This window comes from Ostrea edulis, chromosome 6 (genome assembly GCF_947568905.1).
Source record: "Ostrea edulis chromosome 6, xbOstEdul1.1, whole genome shotgun sequence".
NCBI lineage: Eukaryota > Metazoa > Mollusca > Bivalvia > Ostreida > Ostreidae > Ostrea > Ostrea edulis.
The window spans coordinates 16979992-16986997 of NC_079169.1; the positions used below are offsets into that span (position 1 = coordinate 16979992).

At 38.2% G+C, this 7006-nt stretch overlaps 1 pseudogene; it reads right to left on the reverse strand.

Annotated features, from left to right (window-relative positions):
* Positions 1-343: 343 nt before the first annotated feature.
* LOC130047200 (uncharacterized) lies at positions 344-896 on the reverse strand (annotated as a pseudogene).
* Between the last annotated feature and the right edge of the window lie 6110 nt (positions 897-7006).

The window sequence follows — 7006 nt, forward strand, 5'->3', positions numbered from 1 at the left end:
CTGACGCTTAGTGGACTTACTACAAAAGGCTGAAAAGGAGCTTTTTGTATACAGCCTGTTTCCAAAAGATCTGCAATAGCTTGATGTACAAAATCAACATTGTCGAAAGCCAATTCTTATTCTTCCGAAAGATAAGTGGAGGTTGCGTCTGAAAAGGAACAATAACATCACCATTTTTTCACGTATCGATAACGAATTCGCTAGCTCCGATATTCTGCCAAAAATGGACACTTTTCGCCTGTCTACCCAGGACCCCTTCGCTGAAAAGGAACTATTTTCAAAATAAGTGACATGCTGTAAAAACAGGTTTGAATATCATTAAGGAACATACGTCTCTATGGGTCTACTTATATGAGCCAGCACTTTGGGCGTTTGACTGGGCTGAAGGAGCGGTGCATTGCGATTTCCAATGTCCGTACTTTCGGCAATAGTAGCAAATGTCGTACGGTGAGAGTTGTCTTCTTGGTTTGGTGTAGACACGAAAGGACTGTAGGGCGTAGAATCGGCCAGCGATCAGTGGAACAAGCCGGAGTGACAGTAACAGAAGGTTTCATGTAAGGCTGGTAGCGACACATCTATTGAGTGCACAGCGTTCTCTTACTGTAACCCAGTCAGTAATGCTAATTAGATCATTTCTTCCCTTTAGCTTGACAATAAGTGAAGAAACAATACTAACAGATGAATCTTTAACAGATGATACTTTTTGCAGTTTTGACAAATTGAAATTATACTGTATTTTGTTGGCCTCGTGTTGAACGTTCACAGAGACCTGCTCTTTCTTTAGTATTGCTTAGCCAAAGTGTTGGAATCATTACCAGATAATAACTGGTCCTCCAAAATTTCCAACTTGAGTCCAGATACGTTTTAAACGAATTGAATGTGTCCGGATTGTCCGGGTTTTTTATTTGAACATATTATATTGCATAAATATACAAAGGGATTCGTTACAAGTTCTAACAACTTAGAAAACATCTCGGGACCGTCCTGTCCTCTCCTGTCCGGATCCAGGTTTTACAGAATCCGTGGCTTTTCCTGTGTGATTTAGAGGCTCCTTTAGGGAAAAGAGTACCAATTCATTTCCCATAGACCTCAATGTTAACCTTTGGCCCTCTCACTAATTAACTATATCGATTTTAAACAAATGACCGCAAACATTTCAAAGTTCATTCCAAGTGTTGATAAAAAATGACAAAAAATATATAGGGTCCCGTGCCTTTTATAGGCCATATTTGTACTTTTTTACAACACATAGCAATCTGCAGTAAATTACACACTTCATTTTAAGCACACCCCTACCATGGTAATTTCCTCAGTCATTTCTCGATTTTGTGCGATAATTTTTCATCCTGACAATTAATTTGAACCTCTATAATATTTCTTTCAATTCCAAATAATTTCACTCTTGATATTAGCCAATCACGCAACACCTAGACATTTATACCTCCGCTCAATCTTGGGGAAAACTGCGTCCGGGTTACGCATACGGGGGTTTGGTACTCTCATTCCTTTAGTAGGGATTCATCCATTGGCTGGTCTTGATAATCGCCTAAAAATATGTCGTTGTCTGCCTTGACATTAGCAGGGTTGTAGTCTGATGTAAAGTAGCAGCGAACTTCGAATTATTTAAGAACGTCGGAAATTCTACCTCAGTCGTAACTAAATCACGCGTAGCACGGATCCAACCCATTCACCCTTAAACAATTTTAAAAATAGCCAATCGATCTGCCGATACCTTAACTTATGTGGAAACCAGCGGGTTAGTTATATTTGGTCTTTCCTATCCCCCTCGTTTCTGTCCAAGCCTTCATAAAGTATGTGGGAAATCAGTCGCGCTTCGGTTTGAATTTATTTCAGCTTACATTTGATGTGAATCGTTCGAAAACTTACATAAATCAATTCATGAATGATTTTTCCGCAAGGGAATACCATTGAAACAATTCAATTCCACACTAAAGCAACAATAATCGTCATCATTTCAAACTCTACATCTTCGCCTCCATGATAAACAATGACTTCAGCGCATGCGTCACCTCATTTTGTAAAACACCTAGAGGCCTAAGAGGGGTGAAATGCATTACTTTTAGTAAATCGCACAAAAATCGAACTTTTTCTGTTTATTTTCTGGAACATTCACGACCTCCTGGTCACAAAGAGAACGCTTTACCACTGATTTAACCGGTGTAATGGTAATTCCTCTAGAAACAAACTTCATGTGCATGCCAATTTTTGGCATTTCCATGTTCTCTGAAAAAAAAAAAAATTGAAATGTATTGAATTTAGTTAGCAGATGAATGTACTAATGTAATAAGCATTAAACGAGAGTGTTCTAAGAAACTCGTGTCATCTGGAACGTTATATCAATAAATGACCCTCACATTAGGAATACACACGCGAATAAAGAGCAAAGCCACGTGCCATGATTCTCCCGTTAAGAAGTGTTTCTTAAACAATAGAGTAAATGACAGCTATCATAATTGGGTCATTGTGACCTAATTTTACGACTGCAGAATACGCGTTGTGTGTGGTACAGCTATTATGGCGTGGAACGTGTGTCACAACATGTAAAATGTATGTGTAACATATTATACACTGGATTGTTAAACGTATAAAAAGCAATGTATGGTAAACATATGTTAATGTAAAGCATTTGTTATATCTATAAGATCATCATGTTACGTTAAATGTATTGGGGGGGGGGGGGTGGGGGGGTGGGGGGGGGGGTATGTGGTGAATTGTATGTTGAAGCACGTATATTTAGCAGGTATACATGTGTAAAGTATGTTTGCACTGTGTGCATATCAAACGTACAGATTTATCACGCCTCAGGCAAAATTGTTGAAATCTAATTGGTCAGATCTTCGTCACATGACGCCGTGAAGAAAACCGTATCATGCGAGAAAAATCCGTATATTGTCGGGTTCTATTTACAGCCGTGAGAAAATGGCGAAGCGATTTGGGCAGACCAAGTTGTATGATATAGACCCCCACATATACAGTTAGAGGTCTTCGACGTGATAAATTAGTTACAGAGTTAGTTAGTGACCTGCATCAGGTTAGTACAGGTCACTAACTAACTGTGTGACTAAATAATACACGTAACAGGTGTATATCACGTGTATGTATGTATGGTTTCAAAATTTATGAAATAAATGCACGTTACAAATCCTGCTGTGTAGTTTCACAATAATTCATTTCTTCCAGTGAAAAGGACCGTAATTTCCATTTACCCAAGAATAATTCAATGGATCAAGTGGTTGAAGATTGGCTAGTATTCTTGGGGGGTGGGGGGGGGGGGGGGGGGGAGAGAGTCCTAAATGTAGCTCTGCCCTCAATGAGCCCTAAAACAGGGATAGAAAATGTCACAGTTTTGGTAGAAAGCAATATGCCCTTTATAACTCATCTTCGCTAGCCAAAGGTTTACGATCCGCTCCAGTCCGCTTCTCTACAAACCCTTGGCAGATTTAGTGCGATTTTCGTAGCTTTGAGTGGCGCCCTCTAGCGGATAGAGAAAACAACTCTGTTTGGATTACATCATGCTTATCCAATGAAAATGGGTGTTTCTACTTCTGTTTAGAAATGGCTGAGCTCGTTGTTTAGAAATGGCTGAGCTCGTTGTTTAGAAATGGTTGCGCTCAGAGAGTAACGCAATGTGGTATCAGGGCCGTAAATTACATGGAGGCGGAGGAGGCAGCTGCCTCCTCCAACTTTTGAGCCAAAAAAAATTAAAATTTAAAGTTCATTAGAATTTATGTTGTTTCCAATAACTAAGAACATGATACCTCCCTTAAAAAGCATTCCAAATCTTTCTTTTAGAATGAGTTAGTCAAGTAACATCTTAGAAGGCCCTAGAATCAAGGATTTTGCACGAAACGTGTTCAGTGTGCACAAAATGTGCTCAGCGTCTAGGGGCCTGGGCGGCCCCCAGACCCCCGCCTAATTTCCTGCCTCCTCCAAATTGAAGGTTAATTTACGGCCCTGGGTATGCAAATCATTCAAAATATTATTAATAAATTTAATTATCTCTTAATTGCATACTTGAAAAAGAAATCAGTGAGAATATTACTTAAAAAATAAACATATGTGAACCCATGAAATATATGTAGTCGTTGAGTCTACGTCTAAAAATAACCCCACGTGTGTAAGGTGAATTCCAAATTGAGGAAAATAGCTCTGACGCAACTGTCTAAGAACATAAAACAACGAATGGTACAGTACTGTAGTAAATAAAATGCACTTCTTTACGCAGATAGGAGTCTGGACTGCGCACGTGGCATCATTGGACCGTTTGAATATATATATTTGATACACGGCCGAGTGACAGTGGTAGATACATGCATTTAAAATCCTTTGTTTTGCACGTGATTTAATGTAATACGTTCTCTGATTGAGCAGTGGACTTTCGCTGTGTCCAAGCATATGTTGAAAGTTGAGGCTACGAAAATCGCACTAAATCTGCCAAGGGTTTGTAGAGAAGCGGAGCGGATCGTAAACCCTTGGCTAGCGAAGATGTTTATAACTAAGTACGGAAGTAAAGAAGACAAATTTTAGGTCACAATTCGAACATTTTTAACTTCTTGGTAACTATCATTCTAATTCATTTCAAAGGTTTGATAAGAAGCATCTTTTGGACAAGAGAGACATAAATTGTAAATTTCAGGACTCCTGGGGCCCCAAGGGCGGGACAAAAACTGCCCAAAATTTACCAATATTTAAAAATCGTCTTCAACCGCACATCTGTTAGATAAACTAAATTATACTAGTCGTGTAGAGCAGGAATGCCTCTACCAAAATTGTAAATTTCATGATCCTCGGTGAAGAGGTTCTGACTCCATGGCGGGGTCAAACTCGATATAAATAGTGTTTACGAGTAAATATTTAAATAAAATCTTCTTTAATGCTTTTGATAATAAATTGAAATTATTGATTGATTGTATATTGTTTAACGTCCCTCTGGATAATGTTTCACTCATATGGAGAAGTCACCATTCTCTCATATCTACGTATGTAAGATACAGATATTCTATGAAAGAAAGGTATGTAAGATATTTCTATCTTTCATATCACGTGACGTTTATCTTACATATCCCGTGACGTCATAATCAATACACAACTAGCTTGCAACTTACCTCGCCTCGATTGACAAACACTAGCGTCTGCAAAGCTCTTGTACAAAAAATGACAGATTGTAATGTCCCTGATAATCTCCAGGTGTATGTGACCGGACACAAATATATACATTCCTTAAACAATTACTGCACACTCAACAATAGTTACAAATTCCTCGTACACCTATGTCATCCGGTGCATTATGCCAGTTCACAGAAACCCAGCCCACACGGTCTATTAGTTCTAGGCCTACCTCCACATTCACTCTGTCAACGTCTACTGTCCGTGTCTCAGGTGAAATAAGTGCCTTCAATGTCCATGAGACTCGAGTCCTTGCACGCGTGGAAAACGAAAGTCTAGCCATGCCCATATCCACCAACAAAAACCACTTGGAATCTCTCTTCACACACTCGTCATTAAATAACTGCTCAATTAATATCAATATCAATGCTCCTCTAAGAAAAAAAAAAGCTTCATATTCTGATTAGGTCTGTCAAAATGTTTCGCGCTGATGGACTGTCGAGTTACGTCACGCACCCTGATTATTGATTTATTCAAAGAGGAATAACTCTAATACAATTCACTTATACACTCGTCGGCCGATTTTTTGTCGGCAACGTAGTTGCCAAAATGAGGGTCGTAGAATTCGATTCTGGTGTTATTTTTAGTGTACAGCGAAAAATTAATTAATTGGAAAATTCTCAAAATGGCGTCGCTGGGAACAAGGAAAACGGAAAACTCTAGAAATATGAGAGAAAAATACTCTCTTATGAGTTGCCATGAAATATTAAGGTGATTCCACCCTCGGGGTTGCAAAAAAGCGGTAAAACCCTCGGCAAAGCCTCGGGTTTCACAGCTTTTTTGCAACCCTCGGGTGGAATCACCTTATATTTCATGGCTACTCATAAGAGAGTCTTATATTGCTGGTGAAGTGTCTGCAAAATTTAGGCCTATGCTCGCTTTTCACTACATGAAGCACAACACGCACTCCAACAACAGAAAGCCCTGAGCCAGATTTACATTTCTAGTGGAATTACCCTTTCTAATCTTGATACACATATATGATTTGTCTGCTAGATGTCTCGGAGTAAAGGAGGTTTTTTTTAAAGATTACATCATTTTTTAAGGTTTTGACATTCGCCCTGGCACCAGATCCGCTGATCCAGGGAGCAGATCCGCTGATCCAGGGAGCACGACTTTCACAATTTCAGAAGCTTCTCTCTTCCTTGTTACGATGTACGTTCAAGGGTCAAAAGTATTTCTGCATTGTAATTCTCACCATGTATTTCATTGAAAAATACAATTTTTAAAGCATTGATAAAGATATTTCCACTGAAGTCATCACCATAAAAATTTCACAAATCATGATTAATCACCTAAATGTAAACCTGTTCGTTATTTTTCCTATATATGTGGCAGTTTTTAACACTTACTAGTATAATCATGTTGTTTGTAAGAACTTTATTTGAAATTAATCCTACACATTTCATATTAATTAGCATTTTAAAAAGTCTACCTCGTAAGTCATAAATCAACACACAAAAGATATATAAAATAACAATAAAAGTAACATTTGTCATGAATCTTGTGTGAAATCTGTATATATTCTGAAAATTTCATAATGATAACTTTAATTATCAAATTTTGGTGAAGTTTTTGAAATATGAAAGTTGTAATGAATATATAGTGAAAACTTCCTTTAATTACATGCTTGAAAACATTTGCATGTAAAAGAAAACAATGAGAAGATTATTTAGAAAGTAAAAATAGTGTGGTACGCATAAATCATCCGGAAGAAGTACGAATAAACCACGCAAAGAACACATAAATCTACGTAAAAGCATACCATACCGGAATCGTGCGTGAACCGTGCGCGATTATTGCGCTGTTTATCTGCAAT